Source organism: Pleurodeles waltl, unplaced genomic scaffold (assembly GCF_031143425.1).
Source record: "Pleurodeles waltl isolate 20211129_DDA unplaced genomic scaffold, aPleWal1.hap1.20221129 scaffold_86, whole genome shotgun sequence".
Classification (NCBI taxonomy): domain Eukaryota; kingdom Metazoa; phylum Chordata; class Amphibia; order Caudata; family Salamandridae; genus Pleurodeles; species Pleurodeles waltl.
Window position 1 is genome coordinate 479,102 of NW_027150400.1, and position 16,542 is coordinate 495,643.

The following is a 16,542-nucleotide window of genomic DNA, read 5'->3' on the forward strand; positions in this document are numbered from 1 at the left end:
GGAGCACCTGGCACAAGACCGTCTTGTGCATCACTGATCCCGCGCGACAGCCTGATCAGCGCAACGCTTTTCCAGCATATTATTGGTGCATTTCAAACATGTGCACCAGTTAATGTTCACATGCTTTAGTGAAAACACCACAAAATCTATGACTTCATTACTTTGTGTGCTTGGCAGCCATGTTTAATTGGGTTATCACCCATTGCCTAAGAGTAACAAGTGATTTAAAAAGTGCCAATTCTACACTTTGAACAGTAACTGCAGCGTGATTAGACTTTACAGCATCAGTGAAGATGTTCAACATTTTGAGAGCAACATAGCTGTGGATCTTGACTGAAAAGTTTCTAAAAAAAGGTATTTTAAAGCTCACAATCTATACCAGAGAAGCTGGATATTAATATTCCATCACACAGATTGGCAAGTTTTCAGCAAAATGTCCAAATTCAACCATTTTACAGAGCCCAGGAAAACCACCACGTGTCTGGAACAAATGGTTTAGGTCATTTGAAAATTATTTAGTTGCCACAGATGCAGACAAGTTTTCACCAAAAAAGAAAGCAGCTATCCTTTTGAGATTTTTTAGTAATCTAGGCACCGCAGATCAACAGATTTTAGATAACTTACCTGTTGTACGACCAACTGAAGATGCTGATGATTGGAACGAATATACTGGAGCAATTACACGCCAAAAAAGCAAATTTACAGAGCACCCTTAAAAAGATTAAATTTCTTTAAAAGGAAACAATCTCAAGAAGGATCTGTGGAGAGTGTGTTTCTGCGCTCAGGAATTTAGATGCAAACGGCAACTCTGGAGCTACAATAGACACTTCCATGAGGGATCAATTTGATTACAGCTGTAACTCGAAGAAGATCCAAGAACGCTTACTCAGCTGTCGTGATCCCTCGTTACTGGAAGCTTTAGATGTAGCAAAAGCCATTGTGCATTCTATAGTCTCCAGTAAATGTATTGCTGGTGAAACCGCTTCTCAGGCCGTAAATGCTATGCAGATTCCTGAGACTATTAATGCATTATCTCCCAAAGATAAAAGTGTGACATTTTCACACAGGAAGGATGTGCTTTGTTGTTACAGGTGTGGGTCAAAAACATATCTAGGTAACAATACTCCATGTCCAGCTTTGGAAAAAAGTGTAACAAATGTCATAAACTGGGTCATTTCCATGATGTTTGTAAGAGTGTTAAAAGTAGTGTTTGAGTGAGTTCAGTGGATATTGATTCCACCACAGAAGAAAGCTCACATGATTTATCAAAAGTTGTTCTTACACTTCAAGTAAATGGTAAAGACGTGAATCGTTTTAAGGGTCCTTTAACAGGTGCACACATCGGGGATGTCAAACTCAAGATGATGGCTTCGGGAGCTCCCAATACAATAATCTCAGACACTTTCTATAACCAAACTTTGTCTAACGACAAATCACTAAGTCCTCCTGATGTCTCACCAAAGGCCTGTGGAGATCAAGACATACATGCGATTGGCTTCTTTGTTGACAGAAGAGAAGTTACTATATACTTGTAGATTTTCCTATTCCCATGACGGAAAGTCTTAATTTTATTAAAGACTCGGAGGCGAGTATTATGCGTTTCTTTTCTTACTTTAATAAACAGCAGCAGTCAAGAAACACTACAATTCCCAGAAGGCCAGGACACCCTAGCCAATGGGAATAAAAACGTAGTTCAAACAGTATCAACCAATCATATCACATACATATGCATTATGACATCACTTGACTGCGAACAGCCCTCTTTTCTTGCGAGAGAGTCAATTATTAAACAAAGGAAATATTGTGAACAAAATAAAAACTGCCATAAGGAACGATAAGACATCAGAACAAAAGCTCAAAGTCCGAGATAACCAAAAGGAATTCTGGTAAGTTTGATCCGTAGCAACTGAAGCAGTGACTTGCGTCTTGAAATCTTGGCAAGCGGGGGTTGAAGAACCATTGGAAGTTCTATGTAGAAGGTTGAGTGATGGCCAATGGAGCTAGAGAAGGGTGGGAAAAAATGAACAAAGTTAAGATAAGCGGAGGGATAATACTCGCCTCCGACTCTTTAATAAAATTAAGACTTTCCGTCATGGGAATAGGAAAATCTACATTTTATGGCAAGACCGGAGGCTCCTATTATGCAAGTTTAAAGCATATTAATTACATCTAATGAGACATTATTGACAGGCTTAAAGTAAAAAACGTTAAATGTATTGTCATTAGACCAATCTGCAGACTTGAGAATGTCCTCTAAACGGGACCCCGCCCAAAAAGCTTTGGAAGCCATAGCACCCCTGGAGGAATGAGCTCCAAACAAAGAGGTATCTATACCCGCCAAGGACATAAGCCATTTGACCCATCGGGCTAAAGTAGCAGCCGAAACAGGTTTGTGAGGTTTCGTAACGGAAATTAGAAGTTGGGAATGAGAAGGAATTCTCAAATCTGCAGTCTTTTGTTCATACGCTTTTAGACATCGACCAACACATAGTTTGGGATGATCAGGAAAATACGGGTAAAACACAGAAGATAAATTGGTCTTGGTTCGTCGAACCACAGTGAACAAAACTCCAGATGGGGTAAATTGACGGTTGGAAATATCTAACGCTTTAACGTCGGAGAGGCGTTTAATAGAAACAAGGCACAGTAACATGGTTAACTTTGCAGATAACATTTTTAGAGAGAGCATGAGATTGTCAGGCCATGACAACAGAAATTTCAAAACAATATTAACATCCCATAACTGGTTATATTTTGGAAGAGGAGGATTGGAAAACTTTACTCCCTTTAAGAGACGGCATATGAGAGTTCTCCGACTGGTTTCCCATTAACAAAAGAGTGGTTGGAGGAAATGGCTGACCTGTACAAGTTGATGGTCCCGGAAAGCCTTACCTTTGCTTGCCTCTGCCGCTAAAAAGTTCACTATAAAAATCACATCTGCTGAAATGGGATCGATGTGTTTTCCCAGACACCAGCTGTGCCAAACAGACCAGGCTGATTGACAAGCTTTCTTTGTACCTGGGGCCAAGGACTGAGAGATATATCGTGAAGCTTCTGTCGAAATGCCAGGGAAAAAACGGGACTCCCCGAGACTTTCCATGCGGAGAGAGTCAGCGCATTGTCTAGAACGAGAGGGTGAGGACGTTCTAAAGGGTCTAGAAGAAGAAACGGGAAGGACGGAATCAAAATAGGGAAATCTATTGACAGTTCTAAGAGGGTTGGGAACCAAGTTTGAGATTGCCAGAAGGGGGCTATGAGCACCAGAGAAGCCTGTTGGCGCCTCACTTGCACCAATACTCTGCTGATCATGAGGAAAGGAGGAAAAGCTTAATTGAGGGAAAAGGACCAGTTCTGTAAAAAGGCATCTGAAGCTAATGCTAGAGGGTCTGGGCGCCAACTGTAAAATTGGGGAAGCTGAGAGTTGAGACGGGACGCGAAAAGATCGATTATTAGGGGACCCCAGAACTTCTGAAGGTTTTGAAAAATGGAAGGGTGAAGTTTCCAATTGCTTGAATCTCGAAAATGACGAGACTGCCAATCTGCCACTGTATTGAGAGATCCCGGAAGATACTCTGCATGAACCAAAATGTGGTTTAAAAGGCAGTATTCCCAGAAGGCCTTGGCCAGCTCCGCCAATGGTTTGGATTTTGTGCCTCCGAGATGATTGATATATCGAACCGCTGAAATGTTGTCCATTCTGGGAAGAATGGCACAACGGACTTTGTTTTTTTGCGAGGCTTCTGATCGCAAAGGAGCCGGCAAGCATCTCTAAACAATTGATATGCATTTTGGACTCCTCTGACGACCATGTGCCTCCAGTCGAGACTGGTCCACACCGGGCCCCCCAACCGGTTCGGCTTGCATCTGATTCTAATACTAGATCTGGGGCTGATGCAAAGATAGTCCTTCCGTTCCAAGCATCTAAATGGTCTATCCACCATTGGAGTTCTGTGCGTGCGTCTATATCCAAAGGAATGACGTCTGAATAAGAGAGGCCTCTTCGTAAATGCTGAATCTTTAATCTCTGAAGAGCTCTGTAATGAAGGGGTCCAGGGAAAATGGCCTGAATTGATGAAGATAGGAGACCGACAATTCGTGCCAACGTTCTGAGAGATATCTGAGAACTGCGTAGAATTTGCTGAATCTCTGACTTTATGGTTTTTATCTTTGGAGAAGGAAGCCTGAGAGTGGCTGAAATTGAGTTGATCTGAAAGCCTAAGAATTCTATAGTTTGAGAAGGTATGAGTATGGATTTTTCCCTGTTTATGATGAAACCTAGCTCTGTTTAGAGGGAACACGTCACTGATAGGTGAGTTGAGAGAGACTGAGGGGATTGGCTCATTAATAATATGTCATCGAGGTAGATGATAAGTCTGATCCCCTGCGCTCTGAGAAAGGCTACTACCGGTTTCATGAGCTTGGTGAAGCACCATGGAGCCGATGATAGCCCGAAGCGAAGAGAGGTAAAATGAAAATACTGATTTGCCCACTGGAATTGGAGAAACTTTCTGGAAAGGGGATGAATTGGAACAACTAGATATGCATCCAGAAGATCCAATCGGACCATCCAATCCCGTTGTAGCAGGGTGTTCCTTAGGTGAAGGATGGTTTCCATTTTGAAATGATGATATACTACGAAATGATTGAAACCCTTGAGGTTTATGACAGGACGCATCTTTTTGTTCTTTTTCTGAACCAGGAAAATAGAGCTGGTGAAACCTGATGGGTCGGGAAGGGTAGGAGCGATAGCCTGTTTTTGCAATAGGGAATGGACTTCGGCAGAAATCAGTAGGGTCATGTCTGAGGAAAAACGAGGAAGAGGAGGGGAGGAGGATTGGACTGGGGTTATATATAGCTCTATTGAGTAACCTTGAATGGTGTTGAGAACCCAGGGGTCTGCCGTGATTTCCTCCCACTTTGTTAGGAAAAAACGGAGACGCCCACCTAATGGAATAGAAGGAGGTGAAGGACTTACTTGGTTGGATGGACGAGCTGGCGTTCCTGCCGCCTCTGGAGCAGAAACCTCTGCCTCATTGAGGATAGAACTGTGTGCGATACTCCTGATAGGAGGCGTAATGATATCCTCTGGAACCTTGGTTGGGGTAGGAGCGGCCGGCAAAGCGGTTCCTTCCTCTGCCGGCCCTTGCAAAAACCCGCTGAGAAAACATCTTTTTCATTGATTGCTGAGCTTTGTCCAAAGATGTGAAAGTAGCCACATATTTACTTAAGTCCTTTATGAAAGAGTCTCCAAATAATGCACCACCGGTATTGATATTGGGTTGTGCAGATGCTAGGTGGACTAACTTGGGATCGAGTTTCAGAAGTAGACCTTTCCTTCTCTCTTGGGTGATAGCCGAATTCACATTACCCAGGAGGCAGAAGGAACGTTGGACCCATAGAGAAAGCTCCTCCGGATCAATAAATGAGCCGTCAATTCTGGCTGCTTCTGTGATGTCAAAAATCCGTGTTAGGGGCCCCAAAATATCGAATAATTTATCTTGGCAGGAGGCCCACGCCTTATCCACTCCCTTGCGTGGATACTTGCCCATTTTGGTAAAGAATGTTAGGAGGGGTTGGTCAATGGACGGGGTGACCGAAAGTTGGTGGGATAAGAAGGGACGGGGACACTCAGATTTCAATTTGGCTCTGGATTGTTTGTCTAAAGGACAGAATATTTTTGCCGAAACATATTGTGCAACGTGGTCAGCGGGTACCCATTCAGTGGAATTGGGATGGAGAATGTTTGAAGGGTCAAACATTGGGAAACCTTCGGGGTCAAGGAGGGGAATCGGGTTTTTGTGGGAAGACGAGGTCAATTTAGATTTCTTAGGAGGAGGAGGGGAGACAGCAGCATCGTCCCCATCGTCTGAAACACTGGAGAGAGAGTCCAGATCCGACCCGTCGTCGTCTGAGTCAGGAAAAGACTAAGGGGGTCATTCCGACCCTGGCAGCGGCGGGCAGATCGCCCAGCGGGAAAGCCCCAGCAAAGATGAAGCCGGCTCCGAATGGAGCCGGCGGATTTGCTGGTGTGCGACGGGTGCAGTGGCAGACACTGAAAATCTTAATGGGGCCCTGTTAGGGGGCCCCTGCAGTGCCCATGCCAGTGGCATGGGCCCCCAGGGGCCCCACGACACCCGTTCCCGGCAGCCTCTTCCTGGCGGTGTAAACCGCCAGGAACAGGCTGGCGGGAAGGGGGTCCGAATCCCCATGGCGGCGCTGCGTGCAGCGCCGCCATGGAGGATTCCCTGGGGCAGGGGAAAACCGGCGGGAAACCGCCGGTTCCCCTTTTCTGACCGCGGCTTTACCGCCGTGGTCAGAATTGCCCCGGAAGCACCGCCAGCCTGTTGGCGGTGCTTCCTCTGCCCTCTGCCCTGGCGGTTACAAACCGCCAGGGTCAGAATGAGGGCCTAAATTATCAGAGGGGTAACAATACTTTTTGATTTGGATTTATGTTTTACATTTGATTTCCCAATGTCCAAATTTTTATACTCCTTGGAGGGAGCCTTATGAGGAACCGCGTCCTCTGCCACATGTGAGGTAATAATGACCACCTTTGTCTGTATTGTGGTGCAGCTGGTTACCTAATTCGCACCTGTCCCGTTCGTCCAGCTAAGCCTTTGGGAAACGCCAACTCCCGTCCTCAGTGAGAAGGGTGAGGACGGGATATCATGAAATACCTTCCATTTGTTCTTCCAGGGAGGAAGGAACTGCTCTTTTCCTTTTACCAGTTATCCTCCACTTAACTGATGGCCGGGAAGAAAGAACTCTGGCCTTATTGGACTGCGGAGCTAGTGGTATCTACTTAGATGAAGTGTGGGCAAAGGAACAACAGATTGCACAAATACCTAAGGAAGTACCAGAACAAGTCCACACGGTGGATGGATCACTCTTGGCCTCAGGACCCGTACAATATACCACCCCTACTTTCTGTCTCCAATTCGGGAAACACCAAGAAAATCTTTCGTTCGATCTAATTTCATCACCACATCACTTCATGATCCTGGGAATTCCATGGCTCACACGGCATAACCCTTACATCAACTGGGAAACAAGAACTATTTCTTTATCCTCTCACTTCTGCCAACACCACTGCTACCTAGCAGGAGATTATTGGTCCCCAAAAGGTCTTTTAACAGCACCCCCTAAGGTGGGATGTTCTATTAACGTCCTACAGGGAGCACCCAGTCATTATCATGAATATGCCGATGTATTCCAGAAGCCAGAAAAACCTGAACTGCCACCCCATAGAGAATACGATTGCGCCATTCCTTTAGAACCAGATACAGTGGTTCCTTTTGGGCGAATGTACTCTCTAACAGAACCTGAGAAGCAGATTCTTAAGGAATACCTTGATGAGAACATACAGAGCGCGTTGATTGCTCCCTCCTCTTCACCTGCAGGGGCTCCTCTCTTCTCTGTGCCTAAGAAGACGAAAGACTTGCGTCCCTGTATTGATTTTAGAGGATTAAACAAGATCACTATTAAGGATCGGTACCCGTTCCCACTTATTAAGGACATCCTGGAAGCGGTCAGAGGGGCAAAGAGATTCACCAAGCTGGATCTCAGAGGAGCATACCATCTTTTAAGGATAAAAGAAGGGGATGAGTGGAAGACCGCCTTTAGAACACCTTTCGGTCACTACGAATATCGAGTAATGCCATTCGGACTCACCAATGCCCCTTCCATTTTTTAAAGGTTCATGGACTCTATTTTTTCCGATCTTCTACAACAAACAGTGGTTGTTTATCTAGACGACATTTTAATATTTTCTGTCCACCCAGAACAACACTCTAAACGTGTTCTCCAAGTTCTAGAGAGACTCAGACAACACCATTTATTTTGCAAACCAGAGAAGTGCGAGTTTGATCGAACAGAGGTAAAATACTTGGGATATTGCATTAACCAAACTGGGGTCGCCATGGATTCAGACAAGGTGCAAGCTATACTGGATTGGCCATCTCCCTCTTCCATCAAAGAAACTCAGTGTTTTTTGGGATTAGCCAATTTTTATCGACAATTTATAGAAGACTTTGCCCAGAGAACCAGTTACATTACTCAAACCCTTAAAAAAGACCATCTAAAGAAGGGCTTTTGTTGGACACAAGACGCAGAGTTAGCCTTTCAAGACTTAAAGAAAGCCTTCATTCAAGCTCCTATTTTACGACACCCAGACAACAGCAAGCAGTTCATTGTTGTCGCAGACGCCTCAGAAAGAGCCATTGGGGCTGCTTTACTGCAAAAACAAGACGATGATGATTTAGAGCACCCTGTATTCTACCTGTCACACATCTTATCCGATTCAGAGCGGAACTATTCAGTGCTAGAACGAGAATTACTCGCCTTGAAGACCGCGTGCACGGAATGGAGACACTTTCTGATGGGCTCGAAAGAACCCTTTGAAGCCCGGACAGACCACAGAAATCTACAATGCTTGAGAAACTTTCAGTGTCAGAATAGCCGGCAGGCTCAATCGGCTTTCTTTTTCAGTCAATATGACTTTTATATCACATACATCCCTGGTTCTCAGAATATCCTGGCTGATGCCTTGTCTCGGCGTTACCCTGAGTGTAGCGATTCTCCTGTACAGAACCTATTTGAAAATAACAAGATCATTGGTTTAGTACAGACATTTTTAGACCAAGTCAGGTCCGAATATTCCCGTTAAGAAAATACAGAGCTGAATAAGTTGCGTCCGCAACTTCATATAGATCAAGGGTATTATTACCATGATAAGGCCCTGTTCTTACCCACTAAGTTAGTACAGACTGAAGCCTTACGTATGTGCCATGATTCCCCCATCGCAGGTCATCGAGGAATGAAAGCTACCCAAGAACTTCTGCTTCGCTCCTTCTGGTGGCCAACTCTCAAGACGGATACTGAAGATTATGTATCATCCTGTCCTATATGTGCTCGAGCCAAGACACCCCGTACTAAACCAGTAGGATTACTTCGCCCATTACCCATTCCCCCAGGTCCATGGCACACTATCTCCACTGATTTCATGTGCTCGTTACCCTCTTCAGTGGGAAATCAAGTAATTATGGTAACCGTTGACTCCTTCACCAAAATGGCTCATTTCACAGCAATAAGAAAGTTACCAACGGACAAGGAATTAAGCCAAATCTTTACACAAGAAATCTTCCGACTTCATGGATTACCTCAGGTCATTATCTCGGATCGGGGTCCTCAATATATTTCCCGATTCTGGAAACAATTCTGTAAGATTTTGGGAATCGAAGTGGCCTTATCATCAGGGTTCCATCCTCAAACTAATGGACAGATGGAACGACTAAATCAAGGCCTCAAACAATATTTACGCAGCTTCTGCAATGCTACGCAGAGTAATAGTTCTACCTATTTACCACTTGCAGAATTCTCCTACAACAACTCAAGACACAGTGCCTCGAAAGTCTCTCCTTTCTATGGGTCTTACGGTTTCCATCCCAAGGCCTTCCCAACTCCCCGGAAAGATACTTCCAATCTTCCTGCCATCTCCTCCTATGCTCGGCAGCTACGGGGTGTCCAACGTGTTATCCATTCTAACCTTGTGGCCACTAAGTCCCGCATGAAAAAGATGGCTGATAAAAGACGTTTTGAGGCTCCCCAGTATCAGGTCCATGATAAGGTTTGGCTTTCCTCTAGGTTTTTACCTCTCCGACTTACTCAGAACAAATTTAAACCCCGTTATTATGGTCCATTCCTGATTCTCCGAAAGATTAATCCAGTGCCCCAGACTTGGAAGATACACCCTGTGTTCCATGTCTCTCAACTCAAACCTTACCTTCCTGATCCTTTTCACAGACAATTCTCCTGTCCTCCCCCTCTGTTGATTGATAATGTGCCCGAGTACAAGGTCCAGGAAATCTGTGACTCTCGGTTTTTCCATGGACTCCTCCAATATCTTATTCATTGGAAGGGCTACCCTATGAGTGAATGTTCCTGGGAAGATGCCCATTCGGTTCATGCCCCTCTTTTGGTCCGTCGCTTTTTCCGGCTTTTCCCTCACAAACCTGGGGCCTCGGGGCCTACTGTCGCGCTGCGGCCGCAAACACAGGCCGCCGTGGCGCGGCACTCGGGAGACACCGCGGCCCGCAGGCAAGCTGCGGGGGAAGCCGCGGCTCGCAAGCAGGCCGCGGGGGAAGCCGCGACTCGAGTCTGGGGTCGCGGTACTCGCCGCGCCACCTTCCTTCGTTCGCCACTTCCAGGGCAGACGCGGCAGGGGAAGAGACTCCGAGTCGGGTCTCGAACCTGCCGCGCATATCGCATTTAGTGCGCTTAACATTATATATATTTTAGAAACCCTCTTTTCCTTCACTTACCGGTCACACAGGCAAAAGCTGACTGCATGCACATGATTTCTTTTTATGCATGCTTTCTCCTTTCCCAGCATGCTGTTCACATCCTCTCTTCCCTGCATGCATTGCTTTTCTTTTCTAGGCACATGTTCCCTATCATTAATCATGACCTTTTCCCCAATCCAAGATGGTGGTATTTCTACTTCCTGTTTTTCACTTCTTGTCTAGGTGTATATAAGGGGAATTTAGCTTCTTTCTCATTGCGTTGCAACACTCCTGTGGTGGTAGTCACGCTCCGGCTGGTTTTCTCTTGAGAAGCCAGTTATTCTTGACCTGTCTTTCGTCTCCAGTACTCCTGAACGCCAGCATCTTCCGCCCTAACGTCCTTGTGTCCCCCTTCTGTTTCAGGGAGTTCCTGTTGGAGGTTTTTTACCCTTTTGGGTTTTTTCCTCTGGGACTCCTTCTGGAGGGCACGGACTGTCGTGGCTTGCTATTGTCAAACAGCACCGTGGCTACCGGAAAGGGTCGCCCCTACCTCAGCCAAAGCAGAACCTGCCGGAACTGGGGTCGTTCCCCACCTCACATCAACTTCGACGGTAAGCCCAGAGTGAACCATGACACCTCACAGCTGATGCAAGCCAAGTAGGATTAGAGGCAGTATTGTCACAAATGTCTGGCAACCAAGAACACACAATCGCGTTTGCTTCCCGGTCATTGAAACATGCAGATTCACACTATAGTACAACTGAGAAAGAAGCAGTAGCGTGTTCTTGGGCTATAGAGAAATTCAAAACATTCTTGTGGGGAACACATTTTGAACTGTACACAGATCACAAGCTTCTCATTAACTTACTTAATGGAAATGCAGCTGGCAAAGAGTAAGCTAGGCTGGTGACACTTCCTTCTCGCTTACAGGAATATAATTTCAAAATTAATTATATTCCTGGGGGAAAGAATCTGAGAGCTGGCTGCTTATCCAGGATGCCGCTGCAGAATGATGAACAGAATAAGGCTATTGATGATGTTGAATCTGTAGTGGCCAAACTAGATGTGGTCCTCAGTTCCTCAGGTGTAGTTTCCAGAGAGGAACAGATGATTGCTTTACAAGAAGACAACACTCTGTCTACCGTCATGGGATTTATAACAAAGGGTTGGCCTAGGGTGAGATCTTTGTCCAGTCCACTAGAACCTTATGCACAAGTGGAAAGTGAATTGTCAATAGTGGATGGAATTTTACTACGCAATGATGTTATTGTGCCGCTCACTTCTGTGAGACTCAAACTTTTTGAAACTGCACACCAGGGTCTTCTAGGTATAGGAGCTACTTTTAGGAATTAAAAAAAAAAATTGGTGGCCTTCTTTTGGCTCACAAGTTACTGGTTGGAGCTCTAAATGCAGTATATGTTTATTATCCAATAAACACTGGGTCACTCATCAAACCCCTTTCTGCACAGTACCACTCCCTGATGATGTATGGACAAAGGTTGCATTTTTTGGTGGTCCATCTGATATGTTGTCATCAGACAAAAGGGTTTCTGCTAGTTCTCATAGATTATTTGTCCAAGTGGGTATCTTTGAATTTCTGCAAGCCACTAATGCAACTACTGTTATACATTTTGTACAAAAAAAATGATATGGAAGGACCACCTAAGGAATTGGTGACTGACAATGGGACACACTGGACTTCAGATGAAGGAATTCATTTATCACTTTCACATCAAGCATTTGAAGATGGCCTTATACTCACTCATTTCAAGTGGACTTGTTGAAAGAAATAACAGATTTCTCAAGGAAGGTGTACAGTCTGCATTAGCCAACAAACTTCCGGTGGAAGAATCCTTAAAAGCTGTGGGCTTATATAGTTACCCACAGGTGTGTCACCTTTTTGCTTGTTAAGAAAAAGGAAACCAAGATCTGAGGTATGCCCTGATGATGAGAAATGTATTACCTAAAGAAAAACTTTGTCAATGCAAGACTGATAAGATAGATGGTCACAGAGAAAGTGCCTAGTGTTCAAACTTCACAGAAAGATCAATATAATGGCACACATAAGGTGAAAATGTGAATTTTAATGTTTCAGTTTGGGTTTTAATCAGAAAACCCCCTAAGGCAGTTGTTCCCATCCTGTGGTCCAGGGACCCCTGGGGGTCCATGAAGCCTCCTCAGGGCATCCCTGACTGCTTGGAAAATTAAACAATATTAACAGATTATGTCCCCAGCTTTCAGTAATGACTCCGTGGGGGAGTCCCCGGATTCAAATAAGGATTCTGTGGGGGTCCCTGTGTTCCAGTAATGATAAAGTGGGGTTCCACAGAGGTCAAAAGTTTGGAAACCACTGCTCCAAGGTAAAAAAAGGGTAAAAGGGTATTTTCATCATCAGTACAAATTATCCAAGTGGCAAACGGATCTGTCCCACTCAATCGGAAAGGTTGGTGGAGCAAAAGGGCTCTAGTGAAACTTACACCTGAACAAGCTTGTGAATTGTCTAAACACAAACGTGCACTTAGTAATGAGCAGAATGAGAACAGTGATAGCTGGGTTGATGTTGAAAATACCAGATGCCAGCCATGCAGGGTACAAAATCCTTCATCCACTGTGATTGCAATGTCAGAGTCGGTACAAATGCTGAACCGAGTGATACTGCTTCTTCAAGCAACTCAGAGGGGTAACTGAAGAAAGTTTCAGAAATTACAAAACAAATTGAAAGCTTCTATGACTTCAAAAGTTAAAGAATATTACATGCATTGATTAAAAAACATGTAAGCTGTTTCTATGTATTAAAAAATGGTTCTGTTTTTGTTTAATAAGGGGAAGGTGATGGAATGATTGCACTTGGTCCTTCGTTGACATCTGCCACTTCCTCAGTCTTTTGTTACGTCAATTTTATTCTGCAGTTAGGGTTCACAACAAAGCATGGTCACGCACTGTATTTACATTTAATGCGTCTCATGGTTCAGCATTCCTTCTCCTTGGTATCCAACGACATCTCCGACAGTTGCATCTGGGATTTCATGGAGATCAGGCATGCAGGGCGTGGGATCCTGTCACTTTCAATAAATCTACAACGTCTTACCTCATCTGCCTTTTGGATGTCAATAATGCTCACTATGGAGGGGACTGCGCTAAGATGTGTCATCAGGGCATTACGTTCTGCCAAAAACTAAATGAAATATTAAAGAGGCCAGGAGTGGCATAGGGAACAAGCAGAACGTCACTGTAAGTCTGTCGGTCTCAAGAGTCAATCAGCAGGACAGCAGGGACACCTGGATGTAAGATGCCAGCAGCAACGGGAGAACGTCGCTTGAGATCGTAGTTTAGGCTGATGCAACCAAGGGCAAGAAGAAGGGCAGGATCTCTTGACTGCATCACAGCAGGATGATGTCTGTGAAGTGGAGATGTTCCGTCTTGCTGGGGCTTGCAATAGTTCATGGTTAGGGTTCAAAGTTCAAAGAGTGCACCAGGAGCGTTGTGGGAGTCCATTGCGAAGCCCACTATTGCTGTCTTGCTCGACTCTCTACAGCCAGTGATGGAGTCCTTTGGAAACTTGTCGACAACCGTCAGAAGTCATCCTCTGGGCCACTTCCAACTCTGGTGTCCTTCAGGGGAGTGACGCTATCCCTCATTGGATGTTTTGCCCAAAGGACTGAGTGTGCTCTGTGTTGGGGCTGCATGTGGGCCAAAGCAAGGCCTTCGATTAGCCACTGTCTAGTCTCTGGTGGAACACCGAGGGGTAGATGGGTAATGGTCAGGGCGCGCAGAAGATTGGACCAGGATACCGAGGAGGTGAGCGGATAGTTACTGGGCGGCTGTTGTGAAGTACCACGGGTGCTTCTTGGTCTTTGGTGCGAGGCTGACGTTCTGACACTAGTCAGGAGGCAAAACGCTCTCAATCAATCAATCAATCAGGAATTTGTAAAGCACACTACTCACCCGTGAGGGTCTCAAGGCGCTGAAGTTGATAGCGTTGATGCATTTTCAAAGGAAGTGGCAGTTGCGCAAAACTTTATAAAAATTGTCAGCGTCTTTCCCAGGGGCTCAGAGTCTCCTGCCTGGTGTGTCTAGGGTTGGTCATAGTAACGGGATGGACTTGGTATCCCTCACATCTGTTAATCGCTAGCGCTGAACAACTTCTGCCTGTGCAAGGTGTCACTGATTCTTGGCGTGGATTCCGTGGTACACGTCGCCAAATTCTATTTCAGTGTTTCTAATAAGTGTGTTAGATTGTCCCTCACCATACTATCCAGCCCCTTATTCAGGTGTACTGTTGTATAGTGTGTAGGTGTACTACTGGTCCCATATAGTGCCCTGTTACCGAACAAAAACAGCCTTCGATAGCTCAGTCTGTAGAGCGGAGGACTGTAGAGGAAACTGACATCCTGTGGTCGCTGCTTCAAATCCGCCTCCCAGGACTTTTCCTCAGTCTGCTCTGTTTCCTCTGCTTTCCAATCCCAAGCAGCTCCTTTCTCAGCCACTCAGACACTTTGGCTTTTCCCGCCTCCTCTCCTCTCCTCTCCGTCCTAGTCCAGCTCCCTCCTCCAGCTGGGGGGGGGCGGGAGAGTGTCCCCTCAGTCCCTTTGTGTAATCCCCCCCATGAGACAGAGCCGGGGGCCCCTGGGCTGAAGAGCGAGGCCGGTGCCCCCCAAGCCCGGCTGAAGCAGCCCCGGAGCTGCTTGTTGTGAGTGTGGGAAGGTGATGCTGCTGAGAGCGTCTGCTGGGAGGGGAGAAGTTTGTTGTGAAGTGTTTCGGAGCAGCAGGTTTGTGTGTGTGTTTTGTGCAGTGAGTGTGTGTTTGTTGAGCCTGTGCCCCCTGTGTTGGAGTGAAGGAGTTGGGAAATAAAAAAGACTGTAAAATGCACAGTAAACAGCGGATTGAAGGAAAGGACGAGGAGCTACACAGGAGGTAGCTCAGAATCAGTTGCTCGTTAGTATAGTGGTCAGTATCCCCGCCTGTCACGCGGGAGACCGGGGTTCCCCGACGGGGAGGGTTACATTTGTTTCCCAGTCTACATTGTGTCGATTGAACACCTATTTTAAATGCAAATTATGATGTCATACTGACGCTATGGAGGGCCGGTATTTTTTTATTTATGCCCAGACCTAGTCCAAGTTCAAATATTTACTAAAGCAATCTCATACCTTTCAAAATATATGATGAGCAAAGTTAGATAAAAATGAGAGCATTACATGACAAGTGCGTTTAACCTAGAATTTATAGACGCCAAACAAATGAAATGTTGGGGCGGGCTTTTAATAAAGAACTGTTTTAGTCGAAGGTGAAACATTTCCTCTTTTTTTAAGTGTGATGGATGATAACTTAACAGACACGTTGTTAAAAAGAACCACTGACCCGGATGTGCCGTCCACCATCCTCATCACGCATGAAGTACCAATCCAGGTCAGGTTTTTATACCGAGGCTGCTTCTGGGACTTGTAGTCCTGTGTTTGCAATTATAAACTAGGACTGCGGGTCCCTGTGTCCAGGGTGGAGCCCGGCACAGGGGGAGCAGCTCGCGCACCTGGGGAACCTAAGGGCAGCCGCCAGGGAGCGCTGCGGAGAAGCACCGATCGCCCTTGTAATTGTAGTTACTATGTATCCTGATGGTTTCATTCTCCAGCATCTGATGATGTAAGAGCCTCATCCATCCTCGACGCTTGGAAACTCTCAGCAGAGTTCAGTCTATTTAAGGTGCAGTATTTTTTCTTCCTTAAAATCTTCCTCCGTGTAGTGTGTTTTCTGTGTCTACTGCTATTTCTCCTCCTTTAATAAGCGCTGTGGTTTTCTGCATGCTTCAGTCTATGGATAAGACCAAGAACACACTACCCTGTCCAACTTTGGAATACTGATGGGCATCCCCCAAGAACATGCTCCCTGGTGGTCTAGTGGATAGGATTCGGCGCTCTCACCGCCGCGGCCCGGGTTCGATTCCCGGTCAGGGAAGCTGCCATGCTTTTTTTCTACTTTCATCATGTACTTTTATTCTGGCCTCGGAAGGTTTCATTTCTTCTCTTTTTTATTATGTCCAAACACATTTCACACTTTTGACATTTCAAGGACAGAGACTCATTGACAGAATAGGGAGTGACTGCTTGTCCAGGAAGCTTATTCTTCAGTAGCAGAACCTTTTCTTTAGAACGATGTTCATTTTCTGGGTAATATCTCACAGGGACACCTTTTCTCACAGTTCATGATTTCTTCCGAGTAACATCTGAAACCAGTCCATGTTGCTGTGATGAGCTGAGAGCTCTGG

The 16,542-nt window shown here is 45.5% G+C and overlaps 1 long non-coding RNA gene and 1 other non-coding gene across 2 annotated transcripts; one reads left to right on the top strand and one right to left on the bottom strand.

Moving 5' to 3' along the window:
- Nucleotides 1-1,592: 1,592 nt before the first annotated feature.
- Nucleotides 1,593-15,179, bottom strand: LOC138281259 (uncharacterized). Its single transcript, XR_011200896.1, has 2 exons — nucleotides 14,226-15,179; nucleotides 1,593-2,000 (listed from the first exon to the last, which is right to left on the bottom strand). It is a non-coding gene; the product is annotated as an uncharacterized lncRNA (long non-coding RNA).
- Nucleotides 15,180-16,160: 981 nt separating this feature from the next.
- On the top strand, nucleotides 16,161-16,232 carry TRNAE-CUC (transfer RNA glutamic acid (anticodon CUC)). The gene has a single exon. It is a non-coding gene; the product is annotated as a tRNA-Glu (tRNA).
- Nucleotides 16,233-16,542: the final 310 nt, after the last annotated feature.